The sequence below is a fragment of the Plecotus auritus genome, assembly GCF_963455305.1.
Source record: "Plecotus auritus genome assembly, chromosome: 3".
Classification (NCBI taxonomy): domain Eukaryota; kingdom Metazoa; phylum Chordata; class Mammalia; order Chiroptera; family Vespertilionidae; genus Plecotus; species Plecotus auritus.
In genome coordinates this window covers 53,378,203-53,401,418 of record NC_137772.1, presented here as the reverse complement: position 1 = coordinate 53,401,418, position 23,216 = coordinate 53,378,203, and positions in this window count along the sequence as shown.

Here is a 23,216-nt window from a genome sequence, read left to right as displayed (position 1 = left end):
AATATGCAAATAAATAGTTTTCAAAGTTACTATATATATGGAGCTGTATTGAAATAAACAAAGTAAATTTTGGCCTAAATTAGCAGCAGAAATGTTAATCATTCTTAGGCTTAAGTGAAGCATTAAAACTAATGGCATGTTAATCTTTAATGCCACTGCAGTATACATAGGTAATATATTTATGTTTATCTCTATATTAACATAAGATATGCATTCAAAATACATATATAGGTTTACTTTTCTATCCATATTAACATATTCAATATTTATATAATATTATTAATATTGAGACTTATAATGGCTGAAGCAATATTGTGATATGACATTGCAATTCTAGGACTGCAACTGTCCTGAAGGGTTCTGTCTGCAAGTGACAGGATCCCGTAAACCAGTAGGCTGTTAAGATTGTCTGTTAGGGATTTCTCTGAATCCTCATTTCACCTCAGCTAGGCAGAATTATTTAATCCATAGTTACAAAGAGTAAACTCATTGTTTTATTCAAATCTTTTTTTTCTGAATGGGAAAGCTCTAACCTAACCTCAGTTCATGAGAACTGAGCTTCAATCATAGCACAATATAGATTACTTTAAATTCTACTCCATTTCTCACTATTCTTTATTTCTCAAAATGAAGACCAACACACATACTTTCAGCCCTTCCTATCATGTTTGAGGAGACTTCTCTGTTCCCCCCCCCCCCCCCCCAGGATAACTTTATCTTGAGTTTAAGGGTATCTATGATAACATTAAAAAAAATAAATTATGTATAGGACATAATTTAAAAAAATTATCTATCATAAATGTGTTTGAAATAGAGAGAGATAGTTTAGAATGTGGATTCTTGGTGCCTTCTAGAATTCTGCTTATTGGTATTTTTAAATTGTAAGTCATTTCTAAACTTATAGTATCTTTAATATCTCTTCCAGATATAAAGTTATATGACTATGTGTATCAATGATTAAATGATTTTAAAATTCTTTCATTTTATTTGTGTAGAACTCCTATTTTTCTACTGATAGATTTTACCACATGAAGATGATTGATTTTGATACAACATGAACTATTGCAAAAAAATGTTTACTATTACTAACAATGTATCATATTGTTTTTGAAATTTTTAATTATAAAATATAAACTTTTTCACACACATATACATACACAGATTTCAGCCAGGGTCTCTCAGCATCTAGGGATATATTTTTATAATAGCTGTTCAGACCTCTTTCTATTCTTTGAACTATACAAGTTAAACTCTCTTCAAATTGCCTTCAAGTTAATTTGAAAACATCATAATAATAGCTTCCTGTGAAGACTGGATCTTAATTTTGAACCTACTTTAACTTATATAAAATGTGTCAATCAAGATGATATACAAAAATGAATAACAAAATATAAGAATACATTTACTGTAAATTAGGAACATTTATGAAGGAATATGTTCTAAAAATGTATTCCATCTCATGTCATATTCCTAGCTTCTCACCTCTCTTCTCTGATCATGATAAATCCCCAAATTGTCTTCTTTGTTCATCATGCTTAATTGCTGTATATCCTATTGGCTCTATGTTGTCCTAATTTAATTTTTTTTTTTTGTTCATTGGATTTTATTTTTTAGATTCAATTGTTTTTTTTTAATAAATCTTTATTCAGATTATTACAATTATTTCTCCTTTTTCCCCCCATAGCTCCCCTCCACCCAGTTCCCACCCCACCTTCTGCCCTTACCTCCCCCCCACTGTCCTCATCCATAGGTGTATGATTTTTGTCCATTCTATTCATGAACCCCCCGTACCCCTTTCCCCCTGAGAATTATCAGTCCACTCCCTTTCTATGCCCCTGATTCTATTATATTCACCAGATTATTCTGTTCCTCAGGTTTTTAATTCACTTGATTTTTAGGTTCGCTTGTTGATAGATATGTATTTGTTGTTCATAATTTTTCTCTTTACTTTTTTCTTCTTCCTCTTCTTTAAGAATACCTTTCAGCATTTCATATAATACTGGTTTGGTGGTGATGAACTCCTTCAGCTTTTTCTTATCTGTGAAGCTCTTTATCTGCCCTTCAATTCTGAATGATAGCTTTGCTGGGTAGAGTAATCTTGGTTGTAGGTTCTTGCTATTCATCACATTGAAAATTTCTTGCCACTCCCGTCTGGCCTGCATAGTTTCTGTTGAGAAGTCAGCTGACAGTCGTATGGGTGCTCCCTTGTAGGTAATTAACTGTTTTTCTCTTGCTGCTTTTAATATTCTCTCTTTGTCTTTTGCTCTTGGCATTTTAATTATGATGTGTCTTGGTGTGGTCCTCTTTGGATTCCTTTTGTTTGGGGTTCTGTGGGCTTCCTGGACTTGTAAGTCTATTTCTTTCACCAGGTGGGGGAAGTTTTCGGTCATTATTTCTTCAAATAGGTTTTCAGTATCTTGCTCTCTCTCTTCTTCTGGCACCCCCATAATTCTGATGTTGGTACGCTTGAAGTTGTCCCAGAGTCTTCTTACATTATCTTCAACTTTTTGGATTTTTTTTTTGCTTTTTGCTTTTTCGGTTGAGTGTTTTTTGCTTCTTTGTATTTCAATTCTTTGACTTGATTCTTGTGTTCCTCTATTCTGTTTCTGGGTCTCTGTATAATATTTTTTATTTCAGTCAGTGTATGTTTAATTTCTAGTTGGTCCTTTTTCATATCTTCGAGGGTCTCGTTATATTTATCGGCCTTTTCTAGGATATTCTTAAAAAGTCTTATAACCGTGGTTTTGAATTCTATATCCAGTCATTTGTTTTCCTCCATTTCTTTCGTTTGTGATCTGATTCTTTGACCCTGCATTTTCACTGATTCCCTGAGTTGGTAAGGTAGATATTTGTGCTAGGTTTCCAATATGGCCCAGTGGGTCTGCTTCCCCAGTTAACCTGAGGTGGACACTCTTGGTGCACCCCTTTGTAGACTGTGTGTACAGCCTTGTTGTAATTAAGTCTTTATTGTTGTTGGTATCACTGGGAAGAATTGACCTCCGGGCCAGTTGGCTGTAAGGATCAGCTGTGTCTATGCTGGGAGAAGTTCGGTGCTGGAGACAGCCTTATAGGATTAGACTTGCCAAATTGCAATAGGCTCTGTGCTCAGCTTGGATGGGGTGGAGTCTCAGTCTTGGCTTCCTGTCAGCCTTGCCCTTGCGCGTATGTGCGCTTTCAGTCCTCTGCCTTCCCCGGCTCCCGAGTCTCCGCCCGAGAGTCCAGACTCCCCCCACAAGAGCGTGGGTCCACAGGGGCTCGCCTGGAACTGGGGTTCACTGCAGTCAGAACTGGGGCTCAGTGCAGTCAGAATCCTCTGACTCCCTTCCACTAGGGAAAGCCTGTGGCAACTTCCGCAGCCTTTGTGCACACTGGCACACGCACGCGTGCGCACTTTCAGTCCTCCGCCTTCCCCGGCTCCCGAGTCTCCGCCCGAGAGTCCAGACTCCCCCCACAAGAGCGTGGGTCCCCAGGGGCTCGCCTGGAACTGGGGTTCACTGCAGTCAGAACTGGGGCTCAGTGCAGTCAGGATCCTCTGACTCCCTTCCACTAGGGAAAGCCTGTGGCAACCTCCGCAGCCTTTGTGCGCACTGGCCCGCGTGCGCCTTCAGACTTCTGCCTTTCCCAGCTCGAGTCTCCGCCCGAGAGTCCAGACTCCCCCCGTAAGAGCGTGGGTCCCCAGGGGTTCGCCCGGAACTGGGGTTCAGTGCAGTCAGAACTGGGGTTCAGTGCGGTCGGAGGCTTCCTTCCCCCTTCCGCCAGAGAAAGTCAGCCAGGCTCTCAGCCGCCCTTCCTCTCTGCGCACACAAAGCCCCTTTGCCGTACCTCCAATTCTCTGTGAGCTTTTCTCTTTCCTTCTAGTTGTAGAATTTTCACTCAGCCAGCTTTCCTGTGGTTCTGGATGGTGTCCGTTCTGTCTTTTAGTTGTAGTTTTGAAATTGTTGTGTGAGGCAGCAGTTTAGGTGTTTACCTATGCCGCCATCTTGGTTTCTCCTCCCTAATTTAATTTTCTACTCCAGAATGTTTTTAAAATATTTTCTCCAAATATAGTAATAATTTAAATGCCAATTCTTGACATATTAATGTTTTCTTCATTATATATAGAATTAATAGAGAGTAAATATCTGTTACAAAATACTTCTTGTCAAGATTCTACCCATTCTTATGTACTGAGGCAATTTTTACCTTCTTTGTAGTCTTCCTTGAGAATCTCAGTTGGCAATGTTATTTGTTATTTTTAACCAAATCTTTGTACCCTCACATCTCTATATTTTATTTAGTATTTATATTTACTTCCTCCATGAGACCGTGAATGCCATGAAGATTAATGCCATAATTTCTTCCTAAACTTTAGCCTTCCATATCCCATATTTTAATTATTCTAAGTACACAAATATGTTCTGAAAAAGTAAATTATGTATCAATGTTTGTTTAAAATGTAGGAAAAGAGGTGATTTTATTTTAAAAATTAAAGGAGGAGTTCAAGGTAATTAAAAACCAAGATATTGAGGAGAACCAAGATGATGGCAGGTACTCAGGTACTCACTGCCTCCCACAACCACATCAATTACAACTAAAATACAGAACAACCATCAGTCAGAAACACCTGAAATCTGGCTGAATGAGTCCTACAATTAGAGAAGTAATGAAAGTACATTGAGACTGATTGGAGGGGTGGAGGCACAGAAAGGGCTTCTCTGAAACATGTGTGGCGTTGTTTTTTTTTTTTTTTTCAATCAGGATGGATACTTCAGCTGCAGAGACCTCCTGTGAGTAGCAAGGGGTCCCATCCCCACACCAGATCCCCAGACCAGGGTTTTAGAGCTGGGAAGAAAAGTCCCCATAACTTCAGGCTGTAAAAACCAGGAGGGATTGTGACTGAGTGATACAGAGGCTGCTGGAGACCCAGCAGTTCCTCTTAAAGGGCCAGTGCACAAACTTACCTGGTCCCACTTCCTCTGGGATCCAGGTACATATAGGGAGAAACTGGATTGTCTGGCATTGGGGCAGCAACTTGGTGGTGGCTTTCTCCCAGACAGGGGTGCTTTCAGGAGTCATTGTTCCTGTGCTGGGACCTCCCCCTGGCAGCCATATCTGAGTTGCATCAGCTTGGCACTCACTGTTTGCTCAGCCCTGCTGATTCCCTGAGATCCTGCCCCATCCAATTTGCAGCCCCACCCAAGCTGTTTGCAGTGGCTTTTCCATATGAATGGCCTGTCCTGCCTTAGGGTTTTCTAAAACTTCTCAAACAACCAGCAGCTTGCATCAACAAGCTCCAAACCTATCAATAAGAGGTCCAAAATTTGGCACTAGCACCAGCATGGGTCAATACAAGTAGCAGCCATCTGCAGATTTCTCTGTAGCTCCAACCAGGTGGCCCCAGGCAGTGGCTGACTTTGTACCTCCCAGGAGGCCCCAGGTCTAGTGCAGTTGGTAGACAGCCTTAGACCATACCAGATTACAACTCTATGCATCCACAAGTGACACACTCAAGGGCAGACTCAATGAGCACCAAAGCCCCACTGAAACAAGTCCTGCTCCATAGGGGTGTCTCCTGCACAGCAACTCTTCTGCCATAGTCGCAGTTGGTCCTCAAAACCAATTGACCTGGGGTCAATTCTTCCCAGTAACTCTAAAAGCAATCAAGGCTCAAACAATAACACTGTGTACACAGCCCACACAGGGGCACACCTAGAGTGCTGCCGGGGTGTTTCTCAGGATCTAGAAGGGTTCAGGAATCTGGAGAAGGGCTGTGAGTAAATTAATAAAGAGATTAGACATGAAATGTAAATTTGGAAGGCATTTTGGGGAGCCAGATGAGACCTAGCTTCAATAACCAAGTTCTCTGAATCTCTGGACCCCTAGCTTTTTATTAACACAAATTTCCCTAAAGCAAAGCAGGTATACATATCAAAGGTAAGGTTTGGTATACAGTAGGCATTGTCAGTTGGGGGAACTGCCTTTAGCTGTTCCAGTAGCAGGCAATGATATATGCAGATTTTCAGGTTTGGGAAAATGCTTTCAGCTATTCCAGCAGCAGGAAATATGATTCAGCCCTGCTGAATATAGAAGCCCATCAGCCTTTTGAGGACTTCTTGCATTTATGACCTGCTGGAATTAGCTTCCAGCTGAGTGCCCAGCTCAGGTGAGTGGAGGGCTGTGCCACTGGGTCCTATAGGACACCTACTATACAAGGCCACTCTACCAAGTCTGGGAGACATAACAGATATACCTCATACATAGAAAGAAACACAGGGAAGCAGCCAAAATGTGAAGACAAACATGTCACAAATAAAAGAATTGAAACAAGCAAACTACTGGATACAGAGTTCAAAACAATGGTTTTAAAGTTGCTCAATATTCTTGCCAAAACCGGTTTGGCTCGGTGGATAGAGCGTCAGCCTGCGAACTGAAGGGTCCCAGGTTCGATTCCGGTCAAGGGCATGTACCTTGGTTGTGGGCACGTCCCCAGTGGGGGGTGTGCAGGAGGCAGCTGATCGATGTTTCTCTCTCATCGATGTTTCTAACTATCCCTCTCCCTTCCTCTCTGTAAAAAATCAATAAAATATATATTAAAAAAATAAAATAAAAAAATAAAGTTGCTCAATATTCTTAATGAGAGCTTCAAGGGACTTAGTGAGACTTACAATAATCTTGTTGAGAATTTCAAGACATGAAAAAGAACCAGTCAGAAATTAAGCATGCACTAACTAAAATAAAGAACAATTTACAGGGATACAACAGTAGAGTAGAGGATTCTGAGAATCAAATCAATGATTTGGGATATGAGGAAGCAAAAAAACACCCAATCAGAGAAGAAAAAAGAATAAAAAAATATGAAGATAATGTAAGGAACCTCTGGGACAGCTTCAAGCATATCAACATTCACCTTATGGGGGGTCCAGAAGGAGAAGAGAGAGAGCAAGATATTGAAAAAGATAATGACAGAAAACTTCCCCTACCTGGTGAAAGAAATAGACTTACAAGTCCAGGAAGCACAAAGATTCCCAAACAGGAGGAATCCAAAGATGCTCACACCAAGACATATCATAATTAAAATGCCAAGGGTTAAAGACAAAGAGAGAATCTTAAAAGCAGCAAGAGAAAAGCAGTTAGTTACCACAAGGGAGGGCCCATATGACTGTCAGCTGATTTCTCAACAGAAACTGTAGAACAGAAGAGAGTGGCAAAAAATATTTAAAGTGATGAATAGCAAGGACCTACAACCAAGATTACTCTACCCAACAAAGCTATCATTTGGAATTGAAAGTCAGATAAAGAGCTTCACAGACAAGAAAAAAACTAAAGGAATTCATCACCACCAAACAAGTATTACATGAAATGTTGAAGGGTATTCTGTAAGAAGAGGAAAAAGAAGAAAATAAAGATAAAAAATATGAACAAAAAAAATAGAAATAATTACACATCTATCAACAATTGAACCTAAAAAATAGAATCAGAATGATGAATATCAGAGGGAAGGGGGGCTAGAGGGTGGCAAGAGATTTAACCAAAGATCTTATATGTATATATACATGATCTATGCGCACAGACAATAGGGTGGTGAAGGTCTGGGGTGGTGAGGGAATAGGTGGATGTGGAAAGGGGGAGGAAAAAGGGGACATCTGTAATACTCTCAACAATGAGGATTTAAATTAAAAAATTAAAAATGAATAAAAACCAATATATTTTTTCAGGGTAACCTTTGGCAAGTTAAAGAATATGGGCCAATGTATTACCTTAGGAGCCTAAATTCTTCCTATACAATAGAAAGTAATTTTTTATTAAATTTTGATCTCTTCTGAATTAAAATTTTCACAAATAAGTTTAAACCATTTATAACAGTGAATAGGTTGGGAAAATACTTTTAGAGAACTAAGAGCATCTTGAATCCTTTATTGTTCTGAATTCAGTGAACTAAAAATAAGCTTTTATGATGTGTTCTATTTGAGACACCCTTGTTATTCAGCAACATTCAAGTTAAGAAAAGATTAAAGAAGAGTTAACTGTCATTCATTATTTTATACAAACTTTTCTTATACTATTGCCTATATGAATTTCTTGAATCAATAACATAGTTCCAAAAATATATTGTGCACATTGGTTTTAGATTACTTTCAAAGCTGCAGAACATACCATTCAATATATCTAGCGACTTGCATTCAAAGTCAGATAGGAAAGTAAGAAATAAGTATTTAAGGATGTAAATATATCTTTTTGTACAGCTCATGTGATTAAATTAGGATTTCTTTAAGGGTTTAAGTTCTCCCATCATTATATTTGTAAAGCGCATACCTCTCCAATTTTGTTTATAAAAACTAATACTAAAAATGCTTGTTCCACCCCAATAACATATCATTTGTTTGTGCTACATTGATTTTAACATTGAGGGGGGGAAAGTACCAATGCTGTTTATTTATAAAAATGTGTTTCAAGGACCACTGATTCACTTTACACACTTCATAAATGTGAAACCGTCAGGTGCTAGAAGAGGTGACGTTTCTATGAAGCGTCAATTCCCTTCTCTCTATGGGGTAACTGATGCCTTTACTCCATGTGAGTCACCCATTTACAATTTACTGTTCTGCTGCCTAGGACAGTTGGCCTACTGCTGTTTCTCCACATTCCGTCACTCTGTCATGCTGTGTGAAGCTGTGCCTCCATGAGCACTTGCAGCATTTCTTCTGAACACTGTGTGCCGGTGTTTTCCCTCCTCCTCGCCTCACCATCTCGCAGCTGTCATCCTGCTGTCATCTGTCTTCCGTGGATGTCTTCCCAGTAGCGCTGTGTTACAGTGCGCATCGCCTCACTGCTGAGGACTTGGCTAAGATCCAGAAACTTGAATTTGGCAATCCTTATGAATGAAAGCTTTTGCCAATATGCTTACTCACTGTAAGTACATTGAAATTTTACAAGCAGGGCAGAAAAAAAATGTATGCCTGGCTATGTAAATGACTGCAAAGAAATTTAGTAAATTTTCTAAGGATTTAAATGTTAATTTAGACTGAGTAGAAAAATAAATATGTATTCTGCATTAGTCATAATCCCTCAGAAAAATAGAATTAATAGGATATATATATATATATAATTTATTATAAGGAATTGGCTCACATGGTTATGGAGGCCAGCAAGTCCAAATCTGTAGTGTGGGCCTATATGTTTGAGACCTAGAAAGTAGATGGTGCAGATGAAGTTTGAAGGTAGTTTGCTAGAGAATTATCACTTGCTCAAGAAGGGAAGAAGGGTTGCGGGGCTGGGTAAAACAAGTGAAGAAATTAAGAAAATAAACAAAACTCATAAACACAGGCAACAGCATGGTGGTTACCAGAGGGAAGGAGGGTGGAGGGAAGTAGAAGAGGGAATAGGGAGGATAAATGGTGATAGAGATTTGATTTGGGGTGGTGAACACACAATACAATATACAGATGATGTATTATAAAATTGTATTCCTGAAACATAATTTTATTAACTAATATCACACCAATAAATTCAATAAAAAATAAAATAGAAAAGCACTGAAAATATTTTTAAAATTAAGAAAGAAAAAAAAGAAGGCTGGTCATTTTATTCCATTCAGGCCCTCAGCTGTTTGAACCAGGCCCACTCACATGATGAAGAGCAGTCTGTTCTAAAGGTTCACCATGTTAAATGTTAATTTCATCCAAAAATACCCTGCAAGTTGACACATAACATTAACCACCAATCACATAGTCCATATCACAGAATCCATATCACAGTGTACTAATTTAGTTTTAAAGAAATTATTTCACTTGAATTTAAGAAAAGAAATTTAATATATGTACTTGAGTTGAGTTGTGGGGACAAAAAACTTGAGTTCATGAAAGCATTGCTATCTATTGCCTAGATGTTCCAGGGACACATGAGCATCAAGAGCTCCTTGAAATATGAAAGGATATACAGACATCTTCATGACATATGGAAAAAAAGTCATTTGTGTTAGAGGGAGTAAGTGCCTTACATTTAATACAATTTTCTCTGATCTTTTAGTTTTGACATTAATTTGGCACCAAGTTTACAAGTTGCTCCTCCTCTCCAGGTAACAAGGTGTGTGGATTTTGTTCCTCCAAATAGTCAAGGTAGTTTAAGGAGATTTGCAGGTGGAAGTGATCATTCATTCAACATATTTATAGATCTGTCAGAAGTTCCATTCAAAGCTGAGGATTGCAAGATAATAACTCCTCACAGATCCTGCAAGATTTGCAAAAGGTTTATAGTAACCACCTTTTTAATTAGCAGGGAGTCTTCTTGGAACATACTAACCCTAAAACAACAATAACAACAAAACAAGAAAACATTAACACATCAAAGTTCTGCACTGCAACACCAGGGGGAAATCCTGGGGAACATCTAATTTGTTTCTTTCTACTTATTCAATAAGCACTTCTCAAAAGATAACAGTATGCTAATTAAATTACAAGAAGAAAATAGATTTTGAAATGCCATTCATTATGTAGCATTTTAAAAATTAGAACATCTAATTCTTTGCATAACTTTTCTGTTGAAATCACTCTGTTGCACTTCTTTATAGTGTCACAAATTCTATTACTTTTTAATACATAAAATATTAAAAATGTATGGTTTTATATTTTAGGAGAACAGTGATTATTTCATAATTAAATCTGTTTATTTGGCATCATTCAACTGAAACATTTCACAAGAAATTCAAACATTCCTCAGAAACGTTCTATAAATCTATATATTTCATAAAAGACATATACACATATGTATAGACATTTTTCTCCATATTTAGTTTAACAAAATTGAATCAAACTTAAATGTATTTACTTTCAGTGAAATATGCATCCTTAATTTAATTTACACAGTGCACTTTTGTCTGCTGAAGGTTTTTGATGATATTTCCTCTTAATCTATTGCTGAATATATAGCCTTAATAAATAAGGTCAGTGAAAAAGATTTCTAAAGTCTCTTGATTAACAACTCATGTACTACTAATTGTATAATGTAATTTGATAGTTTTGTTTATGTTATTTTCATTGATTTCATTTTATGCACATTTTATCTTTAAAAGGGTATTTGGAATATTTCAATTGCATTCTGCATTTATTTTGTTTATATAATTTTGAATGTGTCTCCATGTTGTGTCTTAAGGGCTAAACCATTTTATTTTCAGTGAGACTATCAAGTAATGATGCTACTTTTATGATTTACTTGTAATTATAAATGATATATTCAATTACTTCATCTTTCTTTTTTTCTCCCTCTAGAAAGGTTTAGTTGAGATTGAATTTAGTTTTCACTGACCTGTAAAAGTATATGTAGCTATTATGGAAATAAATGTATTACATTACATTTCTGCTTAATATTGAAACTATAGAATATTTCTTAATATATACAAATTTGCTAAATATGTGTGATATATTTTGACAACTTACAGAATGTTAATACACATATTATATTTTTAAGTGTCAAACTTTTAAAAAATATGTATCTCTTTTAGTCTCATTGTAAGAGTGTTGCTAGTTTAATTATTTAAATTCATTTCATTAATTATTATTAAGTGACATGCTCATTTTTTAAAATATTTGTATAGCCTAGGGAAGATCTATAGAAACAATAATGACCATTCATGATCTTTATTGAGAAAGGTAAGAGCAAAGAGTCTGAGAAAATGCACACTATGAAATCCCTATAGAACTCTAAGTGAGTGGAAAATAATCTTTATTATCTTGGTAGTAAACTGACATCTGGATTCAGGTTCAGAATGGAGGCCCCCTGCTTCTCCCCATTAGTGCACTAAATTAGCAATCAACTAGTTCATTGTGAAATCAACTGCTGTTTCCAAACAAAGAATGCCAGCATCCAATGTCAAGGTTGCTAAGTGCCTGATTACACTAAGACAATGTTGGCTGCCAAAAGCTCTCCTTTAGTCAAGCTTTAACACTGAAGCCAAGAGACATTTGGTATGCAGGGCAGAGCCCTGGTCAAACATGGGTAACTGAAAGATTTAAATTAGGCTGTTTCTGTGTGGTTCTCTTTTCTTACAATGACATTCTTGTACTTATCTTAAGGGTCTGTTTGGAACTATATGATTTTTATAGGAAAAAATGTAAATATCCACTAAAAATCCAATTGTATAACTTTATACTTATTCATATTCATCAGCCCTGCGATGGTTTTAAGATTTGTGTACATTCAGTTTTATTTTACTAAACCTCTGTAGCCTCCAGGTATCTCTTGTTGTGATTAAAGGCCTAACAATCACTTCCCCAAAATTATATTAGACTAGAGGACTGGTGCACAAAATTCGTGCACTGGAAGGGGTGTCCCTCAGCCCAGCCTGCACCTTCTCCAATCTGGGACCCCTCAGGGATCAGGCCTAAACTGGCAGTTGGACACCCCCTCACAATCCGGGACTGCTGGCTCTTAAACACTCACCTGCCTGGCTGCCTGATTACCCTTAACCACTCTGCCTGCCAGCCTGATAGCCCCCTAACCTCCCCTGCCAGCCTGATAGACACCTAACCGCTCCCCTGCCAACATGATTGACACCTAACTGCTCCCCTGCCAACCTGATCACCCCCAACTGCCCTCCCCTACAGGCCTGGTCACCCCCAACTGCCCTCCCCTGCTGGCCATCTTGTGACAATGTGGGGGCGGCCATCTTGTGATGATGTGGGGGTGGCCATCTTGTGGTGGCCATCTTGTGACAACGTAGGGGCAGCCATCTTATGATGACATGGGAGCAGCCATCTTGTGATGACGTGGGGGTGACTATCTTGTGGTGGCCATCTTGTGATGATGTGGGGGGTGGCCACCTTGTGACAACATGGGGGTGGCCATCTTGTGACACAAGGATCAATTTGCATATTACCTCTTTATTATATAGGATGCTCCCATTGAAAATATACCCAGGGGCAATTTCTCATCTAAGATTCAACACACAAAAACACATTTCTCTCCCTGTGTATTGGTTATCACCACTGGCTCTCTGAAAATAAACAAGTTGACTAATGACTTGGGAGAAGCAGCAAAATGAAGGTTATTCCTTTTCAAAATATATGACATATCCATAATGTTTGATCACTGAACAAACTAGTCCTTTAACTCTATCCCACACTCAGAGCTCTGTTTTTTCAACCTTGTTTCTTCCTATTATTGTTCCACCTTGAATTCCACATTTAGTCAACATAATAATAGTGGTAAAAATGCTTTACCCTTTCATATTTATATACAGGTGAATAGTCAGCAAAGATTTGAGTCTTTTTCTTATATATCCAACTTCCTGCTGTCATTTCTATCTGGAATGTTTTTTTATGTTCCGATTAAACTGGCTATTACAGAGTACTTTATACCAGCAATAGCATTAGTATACACCTTTTTTCAAATGTTAGGAATTTATTAAGTACCTTTGCCCCCTTCCTCTTCCTATAATATCCTGCATGTATTTAGACCACCAGCATTTCTTGCAATCTAATTGCTTTGTTTTTCTCCAGTATTGTCCCATGAAAGATATATGGGTCACTCCCTTACATAATTAGCCATCAACTATAGGATAAAGATAAATCTAGGAAGGTATTAAGGACCCTCCATAATTTAAGTGCTGCCCATATTGTAAAACCCATCTTTTATTGTCAACTACCTGACACTTTATGAACCAGCACATTAGATTTCTTATAGTTTACAGAAAAACCATGTTGTCTTGTGCAACATTGATTCACATATTTATTGTCAGAAAATATGAATTAGCCCCTATAGAGAGCTTCATTGGCCCTTTGCTTACTTTCTATTTCCCAGTAGATGCTTCCCTCCTACTCCAGCTGATTATTATCATTATTATTAATTATTTAAAATTTTCAGGTGCTATAATGATTAATTTTATGTGTCAACTTTGAATGGTCCAAGGGGTGCCTAGTTCAAACATTGTTTCTGGATGTGCCTGTGAGGGTGTTTCCAGACAAGATTAGTATTTGAGTCAGTGGACTCAATAAAATAGATATCCTCACCAAAGTCAGTGGGCATCAATCAATTCATTGAGGGCCTGAATGAAACAAAAAGGTTGAGGAAGGAGAAATGTGCTCATTCTTGCTTTCTGCCTGCCTGCTTGAGCCGGGACATTGGTTTCTGCAGTCCTTGTTCTGGGATTACATCATTGGCTCCCTTTGATCAGGCCTTTGGACATGAGCTGGAATGACACCAGTGGCTTTTCTGGGTCTGCAACTTGAGGAGAGTAGATCATGGGACTTCTCAGTGATTTAATTGCATGAACCAATTCCTCATAATAAATCTCTTCCTGTATATATATCCTATTGATTGGGTTTCTCTATCTAATTCAAGTCTCACATCATTCAGAAAGTTAGCCTTGACCATTTTATAAGTTACAAGTTTCTCACTTTGGTTTTCTTAGAGATCTATAACTATCTCTCACTCTGTAACTCTATCTATAACTCTCTGACCACCAGGCATTGTTCCTCTTTCTTGGTTGTAGGAGGAACCAGATGCAACCACTTATTCTTCACATTAAAAGGGATATAAATAAAAATAGTGGTACAATTCTTTACTAAGGTTCAGCTAATTTTTTGAAAAACTTTTTAATTACATATGTCTGAAAATAATTCAATGTGCACATATCCCTTAGGCTTGGAAAATTTAGAATCTGTTTTATTTTAAATGCTCATTGAATGTTTCTAACTTTAAATTGGAAAACACTAAATGAAGACAACTTGACATTTTAGTCATTATCAGACTGAAATTATGGCATAAGTGAGGAGAAAAATATGTCTGCTTCATCAGGGCACATTCTCTTCATTTTGAAGAGTTACAGTAGTTATTTTCCAAAGCTGATGTGAAAGACAGAAAATAGGGTTAAATGTTATGACATAAATGGATTGGGAATTTATAAAGTGGAAGTGACATTCAGTTTTAGAATTTTTTTAGAGCACTTTTTCTGCTTTGTGTGTGCAGAATTTTATTTGAATTCAGGTACCTCAGATGTATTCAGCTTTTAAATTCATGTTTTGGAAGAATATTTTTCATTATTTTCTAACATTTTTCTATTCCTATCTAATCTTAGGACCTATGTAAAATATACATATAAGACAATGTTTAGTCCCTGTGTGACCACTTATAAGCTAAAGCTACTAAAGCTAACATTTCCCATAGTGGTAATGACTACAAAATTTAGAGTCATGCCAAATTGAGTTTCTGTCCTGGCGATATCACTTACTAATTATGTGATTATTAACAAGGTTTTAACTTCTGAAGTTCTCACTACCTCATTTGAAAAGCAGAAGCAATAATAATAACTACATCAGCTATTATGAGGATTAAATAAGATGACAGGCACCTGGAAGTCATTTCATGCCCAGCACAATTTCTATTTATTATTAATGTTATGTGGCTCCTTTAACATCTGTACTGTTGCCTCATATATTCCCTTCTCAAAATTAAAAGTCTGGGTAGCATTTTTTGTTGTTGCAATTTCAAATAATTGTTTGGGGATTAATCTTGATCTATATAAACACTGAGAAATGATTTTCACAAAGAATGTACTTAAATATCTGTCACTTAATGGTACATATAGTATGACTGCTGTATGCAGACAAGTCTATTCTGGAATGTGTATAAATAAATAAAGGAATAGAGCCTCTGTTCTAGCAGAATGTTTTAATTCATGTATATGCAAGTTTTAATATATACAAAATATATTAGTTCTTATTTTGACATATAAATATTGAAACAAAACAAAAATGGAATAATAAGTTATAAAATTTAGCATAACATGAAAACTAAAATAATTTGATATGCTATCCATATACAAAGTAGTGCACTACTAATTTAAGGACATGACAGGAACAAGCCCACAGGAAAAAAATGAAAAAAAGTAAAATTATATGCCTCTTTTGAAAAGTCAAAAGAAATTATTCATTATTTAGAAGTGTGAATATTGACCAAGTAAAAGTTTAATCCAACAAACCATGTTTATATGTAATTCAGCCAATATTTATCTTCCAATATTCTTCCTTTCTAACTAAGTTAATCTTTTTCCCTCCTTTCCTGATGAACATAGAATGGCCACATCAGGTCAATTAGAGATTGAATTCAGTCACAATTCTATAAAGATATTTTACAATTCTTTCATCATATTTTTCAAATATTTCAAAACATTTAATTCCCAATAATACTTTATAACTGTATACAAAGTAAGGTAAAACGTATCCTTTTTTAAAAAAAGAATGAAACACTGTGCACCCAAAGGTCACAAGTTCCCTGTCAGGGCACATGCCCAGGTTGTGAGTTTTGTCCCTGGTCAGAGTGTGTACAGAAGGCAACCCATTGATGTTTCCCTTTCACACTGATGTTTCTCTCTCTCCCTCTTCCTTCCTCTCTTTTTAAAATCAATAAAAATATTTTTTGAAAAAGAATAAAATATTTGTTTCAATGCCTAGTACAATTCAGAGTGCACAGGATGCATTTTGTGAACTTTAATCATTCAACAGATATTAATTAGACACACAGTGATTCAGATTTCATGCCAGATAATAGAAATAGACTTATGAAAAACACAGACATGGTTTCTATATTCATGAACCTATGCATTTGCATACCTTGAGGTATTAAATGAGCAGTTCCAGGCAATATTTTTTCCAGTCTCATTAGCTTCCTTCAAGCACTCTACATTTTTATCAACACATAATATTGATTAATTAACATAGTTTACATAACAAAATAAATGTTAGTATGTAGAAAGGAAATCTGAGTCAACTGAATAAATTATTATTGGGACATAGAGTTTTGGTTTAGTATTGAAGATCAACTACATGGAGCATAGCATGATGTGGCTGAAAGTTTTACAATAATTTACTAATTACTACAAATTTGGAAACTTAAGGTATTCTGATACATTAATGATAAAGCTTTTGCTTGCAGAGATATAGCCTAGTCCAGTTAATATATAAAATTAATCATTACAGAATCACAGAAGGGATAAGCAGTAAAACACATGAGTTTGAGTCATGTGTCAGGATTGGTGTATAAAATCTTGAACTGTATAGTTATACTAGAGGATCGGTGCATAAAATTTGTGCACTGGAAGGTTGGTCACTCAGCCCGGCCTACACCCTCTGCAATCTGGGACCCCTCGGCAGAGGTCTGGGATCCCTCACTCCTTAGCACCCACCTGCTTGTTGCTCCTTACCACTCAACTCACTGTGTCTGCCCCCTGGTGGGGAGGGACCACGGGAGGGCTCCAGGGCATGTTGGGCACATCTCACTCAGTCCTGGTCTGCCAGACCCGTGCAACAAGCTAACCTATCAGTTGGAATGTCTGCCCCTAGTGATCATTGCATGTCATAGCAAGCAGTTGAGCGGCCTTAGCATATTATTAGCTGCCAGGGTTCTTGTCCCAGCATTGCAAAGGGTTTAGCAATCTGGAGAAAGGGTGTGCGTAGATTAAGAAGGAGTCCAAAGAGGAAAGATAGTTTTGAAAGGCATTGGAGGTCAGAGGAGCTTCAGCTAAAGGAGCTAAAGACTCTCCTTGTCTCAGGACCCCTTGCTTTTTATTAACACAATTTATCCTAAGGCAATGTGGAGATAATACACTTCAAAGGGTAGGGTACAGAAGCATTGTCAGATTGGGGAATAGCCTACAGCTGTTCAGGTGTTTGGCCAACAGGAGGCAATAACATGTAGACTGAGATGCTCTGAGCTGTCTGGCAGTAGACAATCATCCTATTCAGGTTTGAAGAAAGTGCCTATTAGCCGTTCCAACAGGTAATTACATATGTGATCAGCCCTTGTTGAGCCTCCAAGTTTCATCAACCTTTTGATAAAACTCTTGTAATTATGACATGCTGGAATTGGCTCCCTGCAATTAGTATATTGCACTTTGATTGGTTGAACAGCTGACTGGTCGACCGGACACTTAGCATATTAGACTTTTATTATATAGGATTACTTCATTCAAGGTCATTGACCTCTGGGTTTAAAAAAAAAAAAAAAACTGGTGTTCACAATTATATACTTTTATACTTGTTTTTATTTTAAATGAACATATTTGATTATTTAACTAAAATAATTAAACTAGTGAATTTATAATTTTGAAACAGATTTTTATAATTAAAACTCTGTAACTGATTTATACCTCTAGTCATGAGATTGTAATAAGTACCAGACTAGTCTTTTAATCATAAACAACTAAATAACTAGGTTGAGGTGAGGGGAGCAAAAAGTAAAAGCTTTTACTCGTGGCACAACAGACAGTGCAGAACCATGATCTGTGAGATAAGAACACTACATGAGATAAGCTACATGATTACTCTGACTCTCTGCCAGAGACTTTTCTAAACCACAGCCTGCATGTGAGGACAGGTGCAGCAGATAGAATATGTGAGACTTCTTAAGCCAAGATCAGAGTTTGGAATTATTAAGATGTCAAAACACTGCAAGACAAAGTACGGGAGAAGAGGCAGCTAACCAGAGACAAAGGTTTATAAATAAATAAGTGCCTTCCCTTGAGTGTTGGGCTAAATGTCATGCATTCTTACTCTTTGCATGAAAGTAAAGAGAAAAAACAACTATTCAGAAAAGAACAACTATTGGCATAAGAGCAAGTAAGTATCCAGGGAATGTGAGATAGTATCTCTGGAACTCATAACAAGGTAGAATATAATTGTGTTAAAAATAATCAGAATGAAGAGGAACACTGAACATCCTAGCAAACAGTAGGGAAGTCAAAAATCAGTAAAGACCACAGAAAGCTCTCAACACAGGGCTAACCTAGACCAAAAAGAAACACAACAAACAAGTAAACACCATATATATAATGAACTCTAAAGTAATCCTCAAGGAGAAACCAAGATGGAGTCATAGGTAAACACCTAAACTGCTGCCTTGCACAACAATATCAAAACTACAACTAAAAGGCAAAACGGACACCATCCAGAACCACAGGAAAGCTGGCTGAGTGGAAATTCTACAACTAAAAGGAAAGAGGAAAGCACATTGAGACTCAGAGGAGCTGCAAAAGGTTGAGGTACGGAGATGCGCACATGCGGAGAAGATGAGCAGCTGAATGCACGGGCGGCTGAGTGTGTGGCTGGCTTTCCCAAGCGGGAGGGAGATGGAAGCTCCCGACTGCATTGAACTCCAGTCCCGGGCAAGACTCTGGAAACCCAGACTCATTCAGGAGGAATCTGGACTGTCAGGAAAAGAGAAAGCACACTGAGACTCAGGGGAACTGCGGAAGGCAGAGGTCCGGAGGCACACACGCACAGAGGAATGACTGCTGAGTGCACGGGTGGCTGAGTGCACGGCTGGCTTTCTAAAGTGGGAGGGAGACTGAAGCTCCTGACTGTGCTGAACTCCAGTTCTGGGCGAGTTTCTGGGAACCCAGACTCATTCGGGGAGAAACTGAACTGTCTGACAGCAGGCAAAACTCGAGGGCAGCTTTCTCTCAGAGGTGCTTGCAGTGATTACCGAGAGACACTGAGACCCAGGGGCCTCATAGGGCAGGGCTGACGGGAAACCAAGGCTGTATGCTCCTCCCTGAGACTCCACCCCAAGCAAGATGAGCACAGATGCTTTTGCAATTTTGCAAGTCTTGTCTCATAAGGGTGTCTCCAGCACAGAAGTTCTCCCAGCATAGACACAGCTGATCCTCACAGCCAACTGGCCTGCAGGTCAATTCCTCCCAGTGTTACCAACAACAATCAAGACTTAACTACAACAAGGCTGTACACACAGTCCACAAAGGGGTGCACCAAAAGTGTCCACCTCAGGTAACTGAGGGAGGCTGAGCCACTGGGCCCTATAGGACACCTACCACACAAAGCTACTCCACCAACTCAGGGAAGCAGCAAAAATGGGGAGACAAAGAAACAGATCACATATGCAAGAAATGGAGAAAAACAAATGACTGGATATGGAGTTCAAAACCACGGTTATAAGGTTTTTCAAGAATTTCCTAGAAAAAAGCAGATAAATTTAGTGAGACCCTCAAGGATATGAAAAAGGACCAACTAGAAATTAAACATACACTGACTGAAATAAAAAATATTATACAGAGACCTAATAGCAAACTAGAGGACCGCAAGAATCAAGTCAAAGATTTGAAATACAAAGAAGCAAAAAACACCCAACTGGAAAAGAGAAAAGAAAAAAGAATCCAAAAACTTGAAGATAGTGTAAGGAACCTCTGGGACAACCTCAAGTGTACCAACATCCGAATTATGGGGGTGCCAGAAGAGAGAGAGCAAGATACTGAAAACCTATTTGAAGAAATAATGACAGAAAACTTCCCCCACCTGGTGAAAGAAATAGACTTACAAGTCCAGGAAGCACACAGAACCCCAAACAAAAGGAATCCAAAGAGGACCACACCAAGACACATCATAATTAAAATGCCAAGAGCAAAAGACAAAGAGAGAATATTAACAGCAGCAAGAGAAAAACAGTTAGTTACCTACAAGGGAGCACCCATACGACTGTCAGCTGATTTCTCAACAGAAACTATGCAGGCCAGACAGGAGTGGCAAGAAATATTCAAAGTGATTTAAAGCAAGAACCTACAACCAAGATTACTCTACCCAGCAAAGCTATCATTCAGAATTGAAGGTCAGATAAAGAGCTTCACAGATAAGAAAAACCTAAAGGAGTTCATCACTACCAAACCAGGATTATATGAAATGCTGAAAGGTATTCTTTAAGAAGAGGAAGAAGAAGAAAAAGGTAAAGATAAAAATTATGAACAACAAATACATATCTATCAACAAGTGAATCTAAAAATCAAGTGAATAAAAAATTTGATGAACAGAATAAACTGGTGAATATAATAGAATCAGGGGCATAGAAAGGGAGTGGACTGACAATTCTCAGGGGGAAAGGGGTGTGGGCGTGCGGGAAGAGACTGGACAAAAGTCGTACACCTATGGATGAGGACAGTCTGGGGAGGAAGGGCAGAGGGTGGGGTGGGAACCAGGTGGAGGGGAGCTATGGGGGGAAAAAAGAGGAATAATTGTAATAATCTGAACCATAAAGATTTATTAAATTTAAAAAAAAAATTAAAAAAATAAAGTAATCCTCAAAATTATAAACTTATTTTCAAGTAAATTGACTTTATCCTATGATAAAACTCAGCACTTCTGTCTCTAAACTGCATAATCTACACTAATAAAAGAGTAAGATGCAAATTGACCGTACCTTTGCAACACCCACCAGCCAATCAGGAGTGAGTATGCAAATTAACCCAACAAAGATGGTGGGTTAATTTGCATATGCAAGTGCCAAGCGGCTGGGGGCAGGGCGGGACACTTGCATCATTGCCATGGTGACAACGCAGGCTTTCCGCACTGCCCCAGCTGCTCCAGGCCTCTGGGCAGCATGGGAAGGCAGAAAGGCAGCTCTGGGCCGGAGCAAAAAGGCAGCTCCAGCGGAGCGAAGGTGATGCTGGCAGCCAGGGGTAGGAAGGCCCATTCTTGCATGAATCTTTGTGCATCAGGCCTTTAGTATCCATAATATTTGGTGTACATTTTAAAAGTATTAGACATAAAAAGAAATAAGAACATGTGACACATAAAATAGAAACATTTTTCAAAAGTAACAGAGCCAGAAATCAATGAAAAGTTAAAATAGGAAGCAAGAACTTTAAAGCAGTTATTATTAAAATGATTAAAGAAAAGATAAACATGTTGAGAGACAAGGATATCAGTAGATGAAACCTATAAAAAGTAATCAAAAGAGTATTCTGTGTAAAATATAAACTATTTATTTTAGTTTTTGAAAATCACTGGATGGACCATAGCTGGTTTGGCTCGGTGGATAGAGCATTGGCCTATGGAGTAAAGGGTCCTGGGTTGAATTCTGGTCAAGGGCACATGCCTGGGTTGTGAGCTCAATCTCCAATAGGGGGTGTACAGGAGGGAGCCAATCAATGATTCTCTCTCATCATTGATGTTTCTATCTCTCTCTCCCTTTCCCTTTCTCTCTGATAGCAATAAAAATAAATAACTAGATGAGATTAATAGCATATTAGACAGTATATAAGAAAACAACTAACCTGATGGCAGAGAAACGGAAATTACAGAAAATGAAGCACAGTTTGGAAAGAATGGAAGGAATGAACAGAACTTCATTAACTTATGGGAAAATATCATGTAATGACATGTAATTTTAGCCACAGGATGATATGTGAGCAGAACAAATTTTCAGAAATTAATTGAAAATGTTCCAATTTTTTGACAACTCTAAACCCACATATTCAAGGAAGTCAACAATCCCCACGAAGTATAAATATAAAGAAAATCGATAGAAAATTATAATCAAAAGGCCAACAACCACCAGGCTGGTGTGGCATGGTGATTGAGCATCAACCTATGATCCAGGAGGTCACAGTTCGATTCCTGGTCAGGGCACATGCCTAGGTTATGGGCTCAATCCCCGGCAGAGGGAATTTAGGAGGCAGCCAATCAATGATTCTCATTAATTGATGTTTCTCTCTCCCTTTCCCTTCTTCTGTGAAATCAAGAAAAATATATTTTTTAAAAAGGCTGACACCAATGATATAAATCACACCTTAAAAACAGAAGAATTAAAATATAGGTCATCAAATTAACAATTACAAGAAACAAATTTTTATGGAAACTATATAAGCCAAAAGGAAGTGAAATGGTAATCTTAAGAAGCTGATAGAAAACAAAACAAAGACACAAAAAAACTAGTCAACCTAGAATTATATTTCAAGTATAAATATTCTTTATATTAAAAGCAAACTATGTACATTTTTCACACAAATAATCATTAAAAACATCTATTGTTAGCTGTATGGTGCATTATACTGTTTAAAACATTTCCTAGGTGTAAATAAAAAGATTCAGACAAAACTGAGGCATACACAAAAATATGGAAAACACCAGAAATGATTAATATGTCAGTAGTATATAAATACTGTGTCCAGTTTTTATTTATGAAGACAATTAAGTGTGTACAATACAATATAAAATAATAATAAATGAAGAGGACAGGAGGAAACTTTTGGAAGTGATTGATATATTTTTGCATAGATTGTGGTGATGGTTTAATAGGTTTATATTTATTTTCAAGCTCATCAAGTTGTATACAATAAATATGAACAGTTTTTGTAATGCCAGTTGTACTTAATATAATGTCTTTTTAAATTTAAAATCTATGACAATAGCACAAAGATGAGACAAGCTTTAGCTTCAAAGAATTGCTATGGAATAAGC